Source organism: Cryptomeria japonica, chromosome 11, assembly GCF_030272615.1.
Source record: "Cryptomeria japonica chromosome 11, Sugi_1.0, whole genome shotgun sequence".
NCBI classification, from domain to species: Eukaryota; Viridiplantae; Streptophyta; class Pinopsida; order Cupressales; family Cupressaceae; genus Cryptomeria; species Cryptomeria japonica.
The window spans coordinates 407,060,111-407,079,488 of record NC_081415.1 but is presented as its reverse complement, the minus strand read 5'-3'; the positions used below and the strand labels follow the sequence as shown (position 1 = coordinate 407,079,488).

Genomic DNA, 19,378 nt, shown 5'->3' with positions numbered 1-19,378 from the left:
TTGAAGCATGTCAAGATAAACATTGGATAAAAGCAATGGAAGATGAATTAGAACAGATTGAAAAGAATAATACTTGGACATTAGTTCCCTGGCCTAAAGACAAAAATGTAATTGGAACTAAATGGGTATTTAGAAATAAACTTAATGAAGATGGTGAGGTAATCATAAAAAAAGAAAGATTAGTTTGTAAAGGTTATTCACGAAAAGAAGGAATTGATTATAATGAAACCTTTGCACCGATAGCCAAAATTGAAGTAGTTAGACTATTTCTCGCATTTGCAGCTCATAAGAACTATAAAGTTTATCAGATGGATGTAAAATATGCATTTTTGAATGGAGGTCTTGAAGAGAAAATTTACATTGAACAGCCTGATGGATTTTCTTTAACAGATGATAAGGATATGGTTTGCAGGTTAAGGAAAGCTTTATGTGGATTGAAGCAAGCTCCTAGAGCTTGGTATGCTAGATTGGATAAATATCTTTTAAAACTTGGATACACAAAAGGTAATGCTGACAACAATTTGTATTACAAAGTTACCAATGATGATATTTTAGTTATTGAAGTATTTGTGGATGATATCATTTTTGGAGGTGAAGAAGAGTTATGTAAAGACTTTGCTAACAAGATGTAGGAAGAATTTGAAATGTCTATGATTGGAGAGATAAAAAAATTTATAGGTTTGCAGATTTCACAAACAGATAAACGTATATTCATATGTCAAACAAAATACTTGAAGGAACTCTTGAAGAAATTTGGTATGGAAAACTCCAAACCAGTAAGCACTCCTATGACTACAACAGATATATTGACATTAAAAGATGATTCAGCTCCTATAAATCTGACAAGGTACAAATCTATGATTGGAGGATTGTTGTATTTGACACAAACCAGACCTGATATAATGAATGCATTGTGTATTGTTTCTAGATTTCAAAGCATTCCTAAATAAAATCATGAATCAATAGTTAAAAGGATTTTCCAGTACCTACAAGGCACAACAAATCTTGGTTTATGGTATCCTAAGAATAACAATTTTGAGTTATGTGCAAATACAGATGCAAATTGGGCAAGAGATGTAGATGATAGAAAGAGTACCACTGGCGGTGCATTCTTTCTTGGTAGAAGATTAATTTCATGGATTAGTAAGAAGAAAAATTGAACATCATTATCTACAGCAGAATCAGAATATGTTGCAGCAGCAACTAATTGTACTCAGGTATTATGGATCAAGCAAATGTTGAAGGATATAAAGGTAAAATGCAAAGAACCGATAATTATTTATTGTGATAATTTAGCAGCAATTGATATATCAAAGAATCCAGTATTTCACTCCAAAACAAAGCATGTTTCTATTAAGTACACTTTTCTGAAAGAGAATGTTGAAGCAAATGAAGTAAGATTGGTTTATGTGAATACTAAAGAGCAAATTACAGATATTTTTACAAAGTCTTTGCCTAAAGAAACATTTGAATATCTCAGAGAGCGGCTTGGGGTAATTTCCCCATCAGCAGAGACTTGAATGATGAAGAATGGCATCAAACCAGTAGGGACTAATAGAGAAATCTTTTTCCGGCTTTGATGAAGGAGAGCTACTGCTCAAGGGGAGTAGTTAGTTGTATGTTATGTTTTGATTCTTAAATGCATTGGCATTTGATGTCAAAGGGGGAGAGATATCTATGGAAAAACTTTGTACTTTGAGGAGAGATGTATTTTTGGTTATATGGTTTATGTTTTGGCACAGAACTTTGTATTGATATATTTTGGGAGATTGTTGGTTTTTTGCATTCTGCTTTTGGCACTTAGATGTTTTTCCATCTAGTGTTGCCATCAATGCCAAAGGGGGAGATTGTTGGTATTATGGATGACTTTGTCATGTGTTGCATTGGTTTTGTCATTGATGTCAACACTTATCTTTCTAGAGGTCTACATTGTTGATTTGGCACTCTGGTTATATTGGTTTATTGTTGAACCGGTACATTGTGGTCTTGGCATGGATATTGGCTTATGCACAGTCATCGGTATATGTTCACCGACAGGTTATATTGTTCACTAGAAGTTGATGATGACTTGTTATCACCTGGAGATCATTTGTTTATGTCAAAGACATGGATTGGATGTTTGGATTTGGTGTTTTTCTTATTGGTCTAATCGAGTTCACATATTTGCCTTTACCGACGGATAAGTCTAGGTTATGGACCGGTACATGATATCTATTCTAGATTAGCACAACACATTTTGGAAATGGTTTATTAATTGGATAATGTGTAGATTTACTGAGCCGACATATTGTATCACATCAAGACTTATTTGTAATTTATTGAACTGTAATATTTTTAGTGAGTCGACCTTAACATTTGGTCTTAGGTTTTTTATAAATGATTGTAAAATCTTATTGTAGATCAGATATTATGAGTGTGTGCGAATATTGAAGAGCAAAAAATAAGCAGATAATTGTGCGAATCACACAGATATTATCTGAAGGTTGAAGAAAAGGTTATGAAGGTGTTTGGCACTCATAGTCAGAGCTTAAACCAGTACTGAATCCAACATTGCAGATGCTATATTGAAGCAGTACATTGTTATTGGATTTAACCATCCAACTATAGTCAGTGTGACTCCTATTTTGTGATTGAGTAGTGAGCTCTAGGGGATTGGCCTTTCTACATGTGCAGACCCCATTCGTATACACTTACTATCTGCAATAGTATCATTTGATTGTGGGTAAGGAATCCCACTGTGGTTTTTCTCCTTATAGGGTTTCCACATCAAAATCTTTGTGTCATGTGATGTGGATGTCGTTTCTCTTTCTTTTTCATGCATTAAGTTATATCGGTATTGCTATAACTATTAATCTGTTTTATCGGCACTTAGTTTCAAGTTGGAATAATTTTTTTTGGGTTATAATTTATTTACAACTGGTTCACAATTGATTCACCCCCCTCTCAGTTGTCCTTCTCGGTTCCTAACAATGTAATCATTTATCTTCTTGCATTTCACACTTGGGGACAGGTTTCAGTTATGTTATCCTATCATATCCTATTTCCCTTCATTACTATATTACCCTTGTATCCATTATCCCTCATGTCCATATTCTCTTTTCCACCTTTGATCTTGACAAGGCTGAGGATCCTCATGATCGTCATGCATCCTATTTGCAGCTTTCAGTCTATCACATTTTTTGGTCTTTATCTATTAGCTTACTACAACCTTTCATCCATATTCCTTGGCTTATTGCAATATTTTGTCACTATCCCTTAGCCTATCCCTTATCCATTTTTTTATCTTGCTTATCCTATCCATATCTTGTCACAATCCATACTCTTTTATGTCCCTTGATCTTGATTCAACTTGAGGATGTAAAATGCAAAATATGGTTTCCAAAACCTCTTGACATGTCCCTCATTCCATCCCATTGCTTTACATTGTCATATCTAGACCCTTATCCCATCGTGTGATAGCCCTTGGAAATTGAATCCACTCTATCTCCATAATAAATGGCCTTTGTCTTCCTCTATCCACCAAAATTTCAGCAATCTTATTTATCCATTAGTCATATTCCTTTCCTTGCTAGACACCAAGGGAAAATCATAAAAATAAAATAAAATCCTGAAAAAACCACTAAAAATTAAAAAATGTCCTAAAAAAATAAAAAAAACATTCATAAAATGTCCTGAAATATTCCAAAAACATTCAAAAAATATCTTGAAATAATCCAAAAATATTCAAAAAATGTCCTGAAATAATCCAAAAACATTCATAAAATGTTATGAAATAATCCAAAAAAATTCATAAAACATCCCGAAATAATCCAAAAACATCGTAAAATGTCCTAAAATAAGCACAAAAAAATAAAAAAGTTCAAAAACCCTAAAAATTTAAAAACATTAAAATCCAAAAAACAATCATTTTCATTCCACCAATAAATTGGCTCTTTTTGTACATAGAAAGACAATTGAGCAGACATTAGATAGATTACACATTACAACATTGTGCTTAACAAAATCACGCATTAATAGATGAATTTTTCAATCAACCAAGCATTCAAACTGGTCAATGTGTCTTATCAATCAATCAACATCAATATCATTGGTCCTTGTCAACATTATCATGGGTCTTATACAAGGTGTGGTGTACTTGAAACCAGACTGTTCCTATCTTAAACAGGGTACTACATTCCCTGAAACCAAACATTATTATCGTCCTATCATCCAAGCACAACATTATCAATTTTGGCAACAAGATTAGAATGATGTTTGACTTGTTTGGATTTGTGAATCTTATTTTCCACTGATTTATCTTCAATCATGTTCCTATGTTGCTCGATGATGTCACTGAGTGATTTAGAGTGGTTGGGATGGCTCATGGTCCTTTTTGTTTTTGTCTTTTTGTTTGTGGGGTGTTTCATAACATTCTAGAGCAACTATGTCTTGGGTGTCTATGTTGGCACGTTCATATTGTAGTTGTTATACATACCTCGACCTTTGACACACACAATGTCTTAGGATGGTTGAACCATTCCTTGTCTGCAACATGTTTGTTTTATGCAAAAGGGACTTCATTATCGCCCTGGCTTTCAATGCCATGGTGCACCGCATCCATTTTACCATATCAAATAAAGGCTCTCACCTACATTTTGCATTTCTGACAACAAGATTTCATCACACTAATTATTCTTTACTTCTCACTTGCATTTCTTTTGGCTAACATTTCTTCTATACCATCAATCATTTTATCTATTCATCAAATCAATCATTATCATGCTATCTATGCTATTTGATCAATCGATAATTTATTCATTTGATATCAATCACCCCTTTTCTACAATCAATTAACAATCTTCACTTCTTACTACCCATTTTTCTATTTCCTTAATTTTTCTCTTTCACCTAACATTCTTCTCTTCTTTCAAGAGATCATTCATTTCTTTCATACAAAAACAATCTCTTGAGGGGGCATCCTACCTCCATCCCGGTTTGCTAGGGCATGATTTTTTTTTCCCAATTTCTCTTTGAAACAATGCTCAAAATCGCATTGTCTCAAAGAGGGGGAAAATGTACACACTAAAAAATGGTCAACACCTGTGTCTTATTTTTAACGTATCTTTACTGACCTAATTCTCCCAATTCTTCCCATTTTTGTCCAATTTGATCCAATTTGATCCAATTTGACCTAATTTGACTTAATTTGACCAAATTAAGGTTTCTCAATGTTATTCTGACTAATTTGGCCTCTTAGGTTTAATTAATTAATTAAATTCCCTTTCACTAACAATTCTTCTCAATCCTAAATAAATTAATTAAATAATTTTTTTATTTGTCTCCTTTGTCCATTAATTAAATAATTTCATTTTATTTAATTAACTAAATCATCAATATAAGCAATAAATTAATAAATCATTTTTATTAATTATCATATTTATCTTCCTCCAAAATAAAAATAATTAATATATTTTATCTATTGATTCATCTTTATCTGATTTTTGTGAATTATCTCTATTTATCTTCTCATGTGAGGATATTTCCTGCTTTTCTTTTAAAAAAAATTATTGTTCAGTTTTATCCTCTTATATGGAGATATTTAATCATTTTTAATTATTAAATCTTCCTAAATTTTGAATTTGGAAACTAATATCTTTCCTTGATTTTCAGAAATCAATCTTTTTAGAAATCTCATTGATTTTAATTTTTAAATTAAAAAATGAAGTATGCATCTTCAAAAATTTGTTTTTTGTGAGGAGATAATTAATAAATCTCATTTATTAATTATCTCTATTTATCCTCTCATAAGAGGATATTTTATTTATTTTTTAATTCTTCTATTTATCTTTTCAAATGAAGATTTTTAATAATTTTTAATTATTAAAATCTTCCTGATATTTTCAAATTGCTAATTTGGTATTTATGAGGTCATTAAAGATTTATTATTTATTCTCATAATATCTTCCTAATTTATTTCTTCTATTTTCATCCTTCCCTGAATGGCAGCTCTGTCGTGCACTCAATTAGGTTCATCCTTCTAACCAAAAATCTTGTCAATCTTAGCCATCCAATCAATCCCAATTTTTCTATAAATTGAGCTCTCATTGCTCATTTTTAACAACCACGCTTCTAGTATCCTTACGCTATCCAAATTGCTATCATCTTGTCATCCAATTTGCTTTCAATTATATTTGCACTTGTAGGTGATATCCATAAATAACGATTTCAAGGAGAAAGAAGAACAAGGGAGGAACAATGAAGGAGATTCCATAATTTCAAATGGTTTGCATTTCAGTTTTAGAATCTTGTCTTCATGCCTTCGTTGAATGTGTTAGGAGTATTTTCATTGCATTTTAGTCTTCATGGTTGGCTAATCTATTGCTTTGATGTTTTACCTAATTTCTTACATCACAGAAATAACAACCCTACATGCAAGACATAATCTACCACAATGCATTATGATAAAAAAATACACCAAGAAACACTCCAAAATCAACCCCAAACACTTAGACGATATATAAATCAGACTAAACAAGACTAAATATATTGTTGCAGTTTTGAAGCAAGGTTATTTGACTATCGGTACCCCCACTCCCACCTCCCCCTTATAAAATATATCAAAATTTCACCTTGCTAATGCTTGATTTCATGAAACATGCCCCATGGGCCTTCAAATAAAAATGAATAAGCTCAAAAAATGGAACCCTTCATTTCCTATCTACCACACCCCTCTCAATGGTACAACCCTTCTAGCATGTGGTATGGCTCAAATAGAAGCCACACAATCGTCTAAAACCTCAGGCAATCAATGAAAGTGAGACAAGGAAGAACAAATATAATATGTTAAACCCTCAATTAAAATGACTCTCAAATGTTAGGGCTTGTAGGAAAGGCCTGATTAACTTGTATTTTTCAACCTATTGCATAATCTCCTCCAATCACTTCACAATCTCCCTAGAATCCATTGGAATTTCAAACAAACAAATCTATAATATTAACATCAAAACTATTCATCTTTAGCAACAAACTATAAAATCTTCACTTGCAACACAAAGTAAAAAAAATTCACTTTCAACTCAAAGATAATCTCTAAACAAAAATTTCTTCAATTGATGTTGAGGGTTTCTGTCTACAAAACTTGAAATCTTTATAGCATATAGGTGACTTATGGATAAAAACACTCTTTCTAACTAGGAGGGTTTTTGTCCTTGAAATTGTTATTCTAAGAGGGATTTTGTTAAATGAGAAGAATTCATGTTTTCATTTAGAGGAAATAACAAAATAATATCCAATCTAATCCTTCTTTTCTAAAAAAATAAAATGATTTTTCGAGCACTTTTAATTAAATATATCTTTTTAATCCTTTATTTCAATTTTACTTTTAAATAATAACATTTTTAAGTTACTTGTATCTGTATACACCTAAAAATTGGCTATGAGCAATTAAATAAATATTTTATATTTATTTAATATTTATTCTTCTATTAAATAGTTAATTTGAAAAGATTAATTAATTTAATTCATTTTCATATCTTTCTATTAATTAATATTTTATTAATTAATTCATTATCCTATTCTTCCAAATTAATTAAATATCTAATATTTAATTATCTTATTCCTCTAAATTAATTAAATATCTAATATTTAATTATTCCTCTATCCAAGTTAATTAAATATCTAATATTTAATTATCTTCTCCAAACAATTAAATATCCAATATTTAATATTATTCTCCTATCCTATAGTCTCAAATATTAAATAATTCTCAAAATTATTTAATCCCTTTTCCAACTCACTCTCCATCTCCACTTCATCTTCCCTTTGCCAACTCATCAAACATGTGGCTAAAGAAATTAATATTCCTTAAATATTAATTCATGATTTATCTTCAACCTCCAAAATTAATGAAATTGTGTACGTACACACATTTCATAACCATTTCCTATATTCTCTCCAACACCCCCTACATCTTGGGAAGGACTTGAGTCCACTTGTCCTACCATGCTTAAATTTCCTCCAACCATTCCTAGATTCCTTCAGTCAGCAACCCAGTCAAGGTGAGATGAGTGACACTTGTCTTCTCCTTCCCCCTTTCTCTCAACCTTCACCTTTTCTCATAGCCATTCAAAATTGTAGATCTAATCAAGATTGTTGATCTAAGCCACATCATCTAATCCTCTCAAGGTCTATAAAATCAAGAGCTTCAGTTGAGGAAGTTAGTCTTCAAAAAAATAGTCTTCAAGCCAATCTTATGCATCCGTGAGTTTTTGAAGCAAATAGAAAATATCATTTTAGAAATATAATCATATAGTATTATCATTTTAGCATAATCATGTAGCTTTGCATATCATACTATTAGTTAACTACAAGTTATCAATCCATTCTTCATATGCCATCTTGGAAGCCAACAGTTCATTGTCTGAGAGCACACCATCTGCAACCAGGAACAGTGGAGTTGGGACACAATGAGACATAAGTCATGAAGGTAAAATAATATTTTATTTTTATATGTATTTCATGTAGTTTCATTGGTGGATTTTGGATTTCCTGTATGCATTTCCATTGTATTTTGTGAAACTAACTTATTGCAGGTAACATTCTAAGGATGAAATTCAAGCTCACACATTTTGGCGCCCACCGTGGGGCTGGACCTCGCATATATCTTTAAAAATCTTGCAAAAATTAAATTAACATATTTTGTAATGCAGATTCACACATGTGTGAATTTTGACAGTGCTTTTGCATCATAGGTTAGCACTTTTGCATCATTGGTTAGCACATATGTCATGTAGGTTAGCGCTTTTGTCTAAAAATCAGCACCTTTACATCATAGGTTAGCGCATATGTCATGTAGGTTAGCGCTTTTGTCTGAAAATCAATGCTTTTGCATCATAGGTTAGCGCATATGTCATGTAGGTTAGCGCTTTTGTTTGAAAATCAGCACTTTTGCATCATAGGGTAGCGCTTTTGTAACGCAGGTTAGCGCTTTTGACAGATAGCTTTAGGCTTGTAGAAGCCCACCTAAGGTTTTGGATTTTCACTAACTTCTTTTTTTTTTTTGCAGGTTTCTAACAGTTTCTTGCAGATTTGGAGGAGTTAACTTAGGATTTAGTGATTTCTTTTCTAGCTTTTCAAAGTTGGTTAAAAAGAATTCATATTTCCTTTTGGGTAAAAAGAACTTCATTTTTCAAATTTGGTGTTCTAAAAAGTACCTCACTTGTTTTTGGGCTCTAAAAATAATCACATTTGCAAGGTAAAAAGAACAACAAATCAAACATTTACTTTCTTGCAAAGTTAGGATTCACACCTCAAATTTTGGGCTCTAAAAAGAACAACAATCTTTTATTTTCTTGCAAAGGTAAAAAGCACAATCAATCTTATATTTTGCAAGTTAAAAAGAACAATCAACTTGTCTATTCTTACAAAGCAAGTTACTTTTTGCAACAATTTTCATTTTGTTGACTAGGATTTCCAATTCCTAGTTTAGAAAATCATTTTCTATATGGGGCTAAAATAAACACCATGCTTGTTGGAGCAACATCTCCAAGTAGAGGATAGATCACATTACTATGGAAAGTTAAAAAGAACACTTGTATTCTGTGTCTCGAAAGTGGTAGGTATATGCTCTCCCCTTAATTGGGTGATCAAAAAGCCAAACCCACTCTTTTACGCTTTCTTTACTTTCAAGCAATTAAATCCTTTAAAGGGCCCACCTTCCCGAGCTGCCATGAGGGGGGCAGTGAGAGGGGAACGACCTAAAGTGGAAATGGGCTAATACTGAGTCCTTCCAATCCACTATAAATAAATAGTGTTTGTGACGAAAGTTCAAACAACATGTGCTCATAAGTTCATACCGACACTATGTTTCCCCATAAACCTTATGGAGCGTAACCTCTATAGGCTGGGAACCTTCTGTATTTACAAAGCTGAAAGTGTTGCATGTATGGCCACATGACCAGAAGCCTTTACTAAAAACTATTTGTACTAGTTGCCAAAAAACCTTCTAGTTGTTGGCATAGGAGGTCGGACCTCTGAAGCGACTCACACACATACGGTTCCTAGTAGAGATATAAAGTTTGCCATGAGGAGATTTCATGGAAACTGGTGCTTGGCTACCCCGAAGAAGTGAGTGTCGAGGGTGGAGCCAGTGGGGTTAAACATCTAAATATCCACTTTGAATAGCGTAGCCTCAGGGGAAACACCATGTGAGATTCAACAACTATTGTCTCAGCCTGCCATAAGGATTTGTACTTGCTTGTTCTTTTCATTTATAAAAAATTGTGTCTTCTATGTCTGTAACATATTCCAAATGGTCAAAAATTGAAGAAAATTATCATCTACAAGAGATCAAAAATCAACAAATTTCTGAAAAGTGTGATCAAAAGGATAAAACAAAAAGCATTCCAACACTTGAAACACCAACTCAAAATCAAAGTATCAAAACATCAAAATATCAAAATAATTCTTGAAGTAGGTTTGTCTCTAAACCATCACGTATTTTCAAAATAGCTCAAACAACTAGGTTGCTAATCCTATAGGTTATTCCCAAAAGGTTCTATAAACATCAACATTCAACAAGCTATTGATTCAAACATCTTAAGTTCAAAAATCAACATCCTTGTCAAGTCTCTCATCGGGATAATCAAATCCTCTATCACGAAGCTTGATCAATCTACACTAGGTTCCTAATCTTGGATATATCTTTCCTATTTTGAACTTAGGTTACATCAAAACCAAAATTGCACCAACATTGGAATCAAACTTGTAAACTGTCAAATGCTTATATGACTTTTAAGTATCACCTTAAGAAAAGAAAGCCCAGTTACAAAGCTACTCAGAAGAGAATAAGATTCTTGTATATCAATCGCAAGATCTTGTTGAAACATAGGACATTCCTACACCATTTTTCATCACTACTTATGTGGCTGCAGTACAAAATTTGACAGTGCAACTCTACAAAGACATGCTTTTCAATAAAGAGATGCTTTATCCCAATGAACAAACAATAGTGGTAAGATCAATAAAGCATATCTTCCTAAACCAATAATCACCTATTGACCTTGTCCTTGGGAACTTTTGACAACTTTGAAATAATCACATGCCAGTTTGGACTAGAGCCCAATACGAATAGCTTAGAAAACAACAACAAATGGAGGAAGAAGATGCCACCTTTGGATTTACCACTGTTGAAGAAGAAGTAGTCAATAGCACTACTAGAGACCTTGAACAAGATTTCAAATTTGATAGGCTAATGGAAAAATTGTTGGCAAAACAAAAAGAAAAATATCTCTTGATGTTGAAAAAATCTGGAGCTAAACTACCACAAGACTTTAACATAGAAAGCTTAAAACAAGACGTGGAGACAAGTAACACCCAAAACATAGATGAGAAAAATAACAAAGATATGAACAACAAAGAAACAAGGAAAGAAAGGTATGATAAAAGAAAAGAGTGTAGTGACAAAAAGACTCATGACGAAATAAGGAGAGACTATGCAGATAATCCCTTATCAAACCTTACTCAACAAATACAAGACATGCAAAATGGGACAAGCTCCAAGAAATATTCATTACAAGATATATGCCCATATCCTTTTGATAAAAATTTGAATATGATGCCATTTCCACAACATTGTGAGATCCCTAAATATGACAAATACGATGGAAAATCTGATCCTCAAGATCACATTAGGGAGTTTTGTACTATGAGCATGGAATTTGCTCACGTGGAAACTTACCTTATGCATCTTTTTCCTAGGAGTTTAAATGGACAATAAATGGAGTGGTTTTCAAGATTACCACCTGGAATCAAATCCTTTGAAGAACTTTTGAATAGGTTTATTTCACAATATTCCTACAATATAAGGAATGAAATAACAATGCTAGATCTTTGCAATGTTAAACAAAAGAATGGAGAATCCTTTATGATCTTTTTACAAAGATGGAAATGCATGTTTAATAGGTATCCTTGGGATGTACCTGATCAAGAAAAAATGGACATATTCATTGATAATCTTATTAGTGAAATGAGTTATCGACTAAGGATGCAATGTCCTCCCTCTTTTGCCAAAATGATTGAAAATGGTCTGAAAATAGAGAATGCAATGGTAAAGAAAGGAGAACTAAATCTTTACAATAATTCATACAGCAATAACAACAACAACAACAACAATGACAAACCCAATTTTTGGTCAAAGAATAGGAATGTCAGCAATGAAGGAAATGATGATAACAATACTGTGAAACAACAACAACCAATTTTCAATCTATCAAGTCAAATCCCAAGAAATAACAATCTAGAAAACAATAAAGACAAATCCTTTTTCTCTAATCCTCAGAGAAAATTCACAAATATTGGAGAATCTTTAGAATCAGCTCTAAAAACTTTGCTTGCTAATAAATTGATTGTTTTACCCGAAGCAAGAATTTATGAACCACCAGTCAAGCCAAATTGGTGGAATGACAATCATTTTTGCAATTATCATCAGAATAAAGGACACCTAACAAATGATTGCCAAAGATTGAAACACATTATCCAAGATCTAATTGATAATGGAACCATCACGGTGGATAGCCATAAGATGAATGATTCACACTTGGCTTTTAAAACTCCACTTCCAAACTATGATAAAGGTGAATCATCCCAATTGGAAAATGACAAAGGAAAAACCAAAGTAAATTACACTTATACATACGATGATGTAGTAAATGTGATCATTATTAACGAAAATCAATCTTCAGAACCAATCAACATTATCACAAGAAGCAAAGCAAAGGTTACCTTTCTAGGTATAGCAAAAGACTCAACATCCACATCACAACAATACAATTTAGTAGAGCAATTACAACGAATACCCGCTCAAATATCAATTTTGGAACTTCTCAAGATTTTACCTATGCATAAGGAGATTTTGGAGAAAGCTTTAGTGGAAACAATGGTTTCAAAAGATTTGGATATAGATCAGTTCCAAAACATGGTAGGACATCGTATAGCCCCTCATTGCTTATCATTTTCTGAAAATGATGACGCATCTTTACAACATCCTCACAATGCTCCTTTGTATGTTGAAGTCTCCATTAATAAAACTCGTGTCAAACGTGTACTCATAGATGGAGGAGTTGGCTTAAATATTTGTGCATTAAGTTTGATAAAAGCTTTGGGATATTCAGAGAATGCAGTGGACTCAAAAAAGAAAATAACCATCAAGGCTTACGATGAAGCAGAACGTTCTTCTAAAGGAACTGTTGTGCTACCAATAAACACAGGACCCATGGTAAAGGATAAATTGTGTCAATTTTTAGACTTTAATCTCTCCTACAACATTCTTTTGGGAAGACCCTGGATTCACAAGATACAAGTAGTTCCTTCTACATATCATCAATGTGTGAAATTTCCTCACGAAGGGCAAGAGATCACTATAATTGCAGATTCTAGTCAATATTGCAATAATTTGAAGCCAACACAAGATACAAGAGTTCCACATAATAGAGAATTAGTATATCCTACTAAAGAAATTCAAGCAAAGTTATGGGAAACTTTTGAAGAAAAGCTCAAGTTAAATGATGAAGGAATGGGAAAGTATTCTTTGAATAAATTTCCACTTTCCCCTAAGTCATATAGAAAACCTGCAGATATTTAGTCACAGACATCAAGCAAATCAAAACATATATTTAAAGGAACCTTTGTTAGTGATAGAACCCTTGAAGAAGAAAATGAAGACAAGGACATTCTTGGTTGGTTATACAAAGATGAAGATAAAACTATAGCAACAGTAGCAGAAGTCAATATTCCCATAAAACAATATGGCAAAGGATATGAAATCATGCAAAAGATGGGATATGAAGGAAAAGGACCAATTGGTAAGCAACATCAAGGTATTTCAAAACCTATTTGTCCACACTCACAATCCACAGAAGATAAATCTAGTTTGGGATACCTGAAGTCTAATCAAAAGAAACACAATACTCAACAACAAAAATGGAGAAAGAAATCAGTTTCTAAAGGAGACAATTGGCAAGAAAAGCTACATCAAGCGGCCAAAATAGTAGCCAATAAGCAAAAGAAGAAAGAAGATCATGAAAAGAAAGAAGAAGAGACTACTATCAAAGGTGAAGAAAAATCTTGTCAACAAGTTCTGAAAATACAAACAAAGGCAAAATCTGAACAAGATATTCCAGAGGCAATAAAAATAGAAATGACAGAAATCAAGGAACTTTTTGCACCACATGACATTCCAGTATGGTATAGTGGAGTAATCTTAGATGAGGATTTAGAAATAGATTCCAATGAATATGAATGGAGTCCAGATACCTTATCCACTACATCAAGCAAAGAACACAATGAAGATCAAGCAGCTATCACAAAAGAAGACTTGTTTATTGCAGAACAAAAGATAAAATTAGAAAGAAGACAAGAGAAACTCAGAATTCAGAGAAAAGAGGTGTATGGACAAAAAGAAAAGCAAATGACAAAAATAGCGACATAATGCCACAAGAAGCGCAAACAAGGATTAGATATGCAAGAACCATAGAAGAAATAAGAGATAGTCAAGTTGGATTAACTATTAGTCCAGAAGAAGCTAAGTTTGAAAGGAGACAAAATCTATTAAAAGAATCCTCTTTATCATGTACACAAGTCTATCAACTCCAAAATGCAAATGAAGTCAATCAAGAAGAAAATTGTAGTACCAAAGACGTGTGTGTTGGTATAATCCATTCATTTAAGAGACAAACGTCAATTGAAGAACCACTTGAGTGTGAACTACAAAATGCTAATATTAATCTTGTTGAGACTAATTCAGAAACGCTTGAGAAAGACAATCATCAAAAACATCTAATCTATGCTAAATTATGATCATTATGTCATGAATATTGAAACACCTAATGATGATAGTGATTATGATTTACCCCTTCTTCATCCTGAACTAATTGATTGGGATAATTTAGACAACCCCAAACTAAATGTCTTTTCCAATGATCATGACTTAGTTGTGTACCTTAACGCTATTGAACCCATCCCACCTAAGATATCTTCTACTACAGAATCAAGTAATGTTTTTCATAGTCAGGAGAATGCCAAACTTTTCAGTCGCAAAAGTGAAATAAAACAAGGAAAGAGACCTATTATTGAAAACCATTTCATGGCAACATTAGATCAATCAAAAGAGAAAATAAAGGGCGTATCTGATGATGAAAACCTCCTTGAGGCGTCAGAAGATGGAAAGTTTTGACATTTTTCCTGCATATTTTCAAGAAAGATCTGTTATCCTGATAGAACCAACAGAAGCAGTAAACATTGATACATCAAAGGATCCTAAAATACTTCATTTTTCTGCCTCATTATCAGAAAAAGAGAGGAAAGAATACATGGAATTATTTAAGCAACGACAAATAAATTTTGCTTGGTCTTATGCAGATATGTCAGGGCTTAACCCAGATCTTATCATGCATCATCTTAATGTGGATTTAAAAGCAAAACCTATTAAGCAGAAGCTAAGAAAGATGCACCCACATATTGCTCTCCTTGTAAAAATTAAGCTCAAGAAACTATTGGAAGTGGGATTCATAAGACCAGTTGCTTATCCAGAATGGGTTTCAAGTATTGTACCAAAAGCTGACAAGGATAACAATGAAGTTAAAATTAGCCTTGGTTAATTTTATATTTACTATTTCAAGAGTAATTAATTTCAACAATGGGGCAATTTAATTTGTTTTTTACAAATGAATTTAATTGACTAAATTTTTTATCACATTATCACAAGATTAATCATTCAAACTAAAATTTTTGACAATTTCATGATCAATCTCCTGAGGGGGCACACAAACGGGATTTTCAATCTCTATCAGGCGCATTATCAAGACTTGATTTAATCTTTGAAACAATGTTGTCTCGACATTATTTCAAAGAGGGGAAAAATGTATACACCTAAAAATTGGCTATGAGCAATTAAATAAATATTTTATATTTATTTAATATTTATTCTTCTATTAAATAGTTAATTCAAAAAGCTTAATTAATTTAATTCATTTTCATATCTTTCTATTAATTAATATTTTATTAATTAATTCGTTATCCTATTCTTTCGAATTAATTAAATATCTAATATTTAATAATTCATCTAACCAAGTTAATTAAATATCTAATATTTAATTATCTTCTCCAAACAATTAAATATCCAATATTTAATATTATTCTCCTATCCTATAGTCTCAAATATTAAATAATTCTCAAAATTATTTAATCCCTTTTCCAACTCACCCTCCATCTCCACTTCATCTTCCCTTTGCCAACTCATCAAACATGTGGCTAAAGAAATTAATATTCCTTAAATATTAATTCATGATTTATCTTCAACCTCCAAAATTAATGAAATTGCGTACGTACACACGTTTCATAACCATTTCCTATATTCTCTCCAACACCCCCTACATCTTGGGAAGGACTTGAGTCCAATTGTCCTACCATGCCTAAATTTCCTCCAACCATCCCTAGATTCCTTCAGTCAGCAACCCAGTCAAGGTGAGATGAGTGACACTTGTCTTCTCCTTCCCCCTTTCTCTCAACCTTCACCTTTGCTCATAACCATTCAAAATTGCAGATCTAATCAAGACCATTGATCTAAGCCACATCATCTAATCCTCTCAAGGTCTATAAAATCAAGAGCTTCAGTTGAGGAAGTTAGTCTTCAAAAAAATAGTCTTCAAGCCAATCTTATGCATCCGTGAGTTTTTGAAGCAAATAGCAAATATCATTTTAGCAATATAATCATATAGTATTATCATTTTAGCATAATCATTTAGCTTTGCATATGGCCTCTCCTATCCCATTCATCTTCCAAAGTTTCCACCGAGGGGTGAGTCGAGTAACAAGTATATAATCTATTAAATAAAGAAGAAAGTTTTGTTTCAATCGGCAGAGGAGGGTGGAGAACCATTGGATGGGAATAGGGGTTCTACCAATTGAACAAGCATGGATGGATATCCATTCAATCAGTAGGTGAGAAAGTTGATGTAACTTCCTTGTAGGTTAGCTTTAGTCTAGAGAGTCTATCGAATTGGTTGAGACCATTTGATCGAGTACCATTTGTAAGTGTGGTTAGCGATGAGACGAGATGTAGTGGACAGTGAGAAGAGGTAGTTGTACTCGACCCATAAAGGTCAGCCCAATGTCTCTCGAGAGCCTTAAAGAGCTCTAGAATATCTCTAAGCTCACTATTGCTCCAACCATCACTCTGACAAAGTCTACTGTAGACGGGGACAGGGAAGGAACCTCCATATCGATCGACGGTAATCCCGCAGGTGCTTCATTATCACCCCCCTGCAACTGCGGGGAAGCTGCTATTCTCTCTATCATTGTCTCCCCCATCTCTTAAGAATTATGCTCCAGGGGAGCCTTTGGGTATTGCTCAGAGTCATGATGATATTACCGAAGAGCGTCTTTATCAAAAGATTTTTGCTTCTCACTTTGGTCAGTTAGCTATAATCTTTCTGTGGACCTCTGGTAATTTGTTCCACGTAGCTTGGCAAGGCAATTTCGAAGCATGGGTCCATGACCCCTTACATGTAAGACCTATTGCTCATGCAATTTGGGATCCTCATTTTGGTCAACCGGCTGTAGAAGCCTTTACCCAAGGAGGTGCCCCCGATCCAATCAATATTGCTTATTCCGGTGTTTATCAGTGGTGGTATACAATTGGCTTACGCACTAATGAAGATCTTTATACTAGAGCTCTTTTCTTGCTATTTCTTTCTGCTCTCTTTTTAATAGCGGGTTGGTTGCATCTACAACCTCAATGGAAACCAAGTGTTTCATGGTTTAAAAATGTTGAATCTCATCTCAATCATCATTTGTCAAGGCTTTTCGGAGTCAGTTCTTTGGCTTGGACGGGGCATTTAGTTCATGTCGCTATTCTTGAATCAAGAGGCGAACACATAAGATGGGATAATTTTTTAGATGTATTACCGCATCCCAAAGGGTTGGAACCACTTTTTACAGGTCAGTGGAATCTTTATGCTCAAAATCCTGATTCCAGTAGTCATTTATTTGGTACTACTAAAGGGGCGGGAATTGCTATTCTAACTCTTCTCGAGGGATTTCACCCACAAACACAAAGTTTGTGGCTAACTGATATTGCGCATCATCATTTAGCTATTGCATTTGTGTTTTTCATTGTTGGTCATATGTATCAAACCAACTTTGGGATTGGACACAGTATAAGAGATATTTTAGAAGCACATGCTCCTCCAAAAGGCTTATTAGGACGCGGGCATAAGGGTCTTTACAACACAATCAATAATTCTCTTCACTTTCAATTAGGTCTTTCTCTAGCTTCTTTGGGAGTTGTTACTTCCTTGGTAGCTCAACACGTGTATTTTTTACCTGCCTATGCATTCATAGCACAAGATTTTACTACCCAAGCTGCATTGTATACTCATCATCAATACATTGCCGGATTCATTATGACAGGGGCATTTGCTCATGGAGCTATATTTCTCATTAGAGATTATAATCCAGAACAGAATAAGGATAATGTATAGGCAAGAATGTTGGAGCATAAGGAAGCCATAATCTCTCATTTGAGTTGGGTTAGTTTATTCCTAGGTTTTCACACCTTGGGACTTTATGTTCATAACGATGTTATGCTCGCTTTTGGTACTCCATAAAAGCAAATCTTGATTGAACCCATATTTGCTCAATGGATACAATCTTCTCATGGTAAGACCTTATATGGTTTTGATGTAGTCTTATCTTCAGCAAATGATCCAGCATTCAATGCTGGCAAAAGCTTATGGTTACCCAGTTGGTTGAGTTCTATTAACGATAATAAAAATAATTAGACAGGCCCTAGAAGTAATTCCAGGAGGTCCCTATGAGAATTTAGAGGTTTGACATTTAAATAAGGGAAAAGATTCACAATGGAACGATTTCAAATCTCGATTTATCAGTAAAAAACCTTCCCCTATTTTTGAGTTATCAAAACAAGAACATTACGTGAGAGTAGAAGCTCCCAAGGGGGAACTAGGAATTTTTTTTATAGGAGATGATAATATTTTTCCTTGGAGATGGAAAATTCGACCACCTGGTTTTATTAATTTGCAAATCCCTCCTCAACTGGTTAAAAGGATGAAATTAGCCGATATCATTATGGGAGAGGTTGATCATTAAAATGGTTATTAATATAGCAAATCTCGAAGAACAAGCTATCAATTTATTTTCTCGATTGGGATTTTCAAGAGAAATTTCTAGTCTTATATGGATTCTAATCGACATAATTATCCTTCTATTGGGAATTACAATAGGATTATTAGTTATTGTATGGCTCGAAAGAAAAATATCTGCAGGAATACAACAACACATTGGACCTGAATATGTCGGTCCTTTGGGAATTATTCAAGCCTTG

General features: G+C 33.3%; 1 pseudogene; it reads left to right on the top strand.

The window, feature by feature from the left end:
• LOC131860225 (photosystem I P700 chlorophyll a apoprotein A2-like) overlaps positions 1-18,815 on the top strand; it is a 50,031-nt pseudogene extending 31,216 nt beyond the window's left edge.
• Positions 18,816-19,378: the final 563 nt, after the last annotated feature.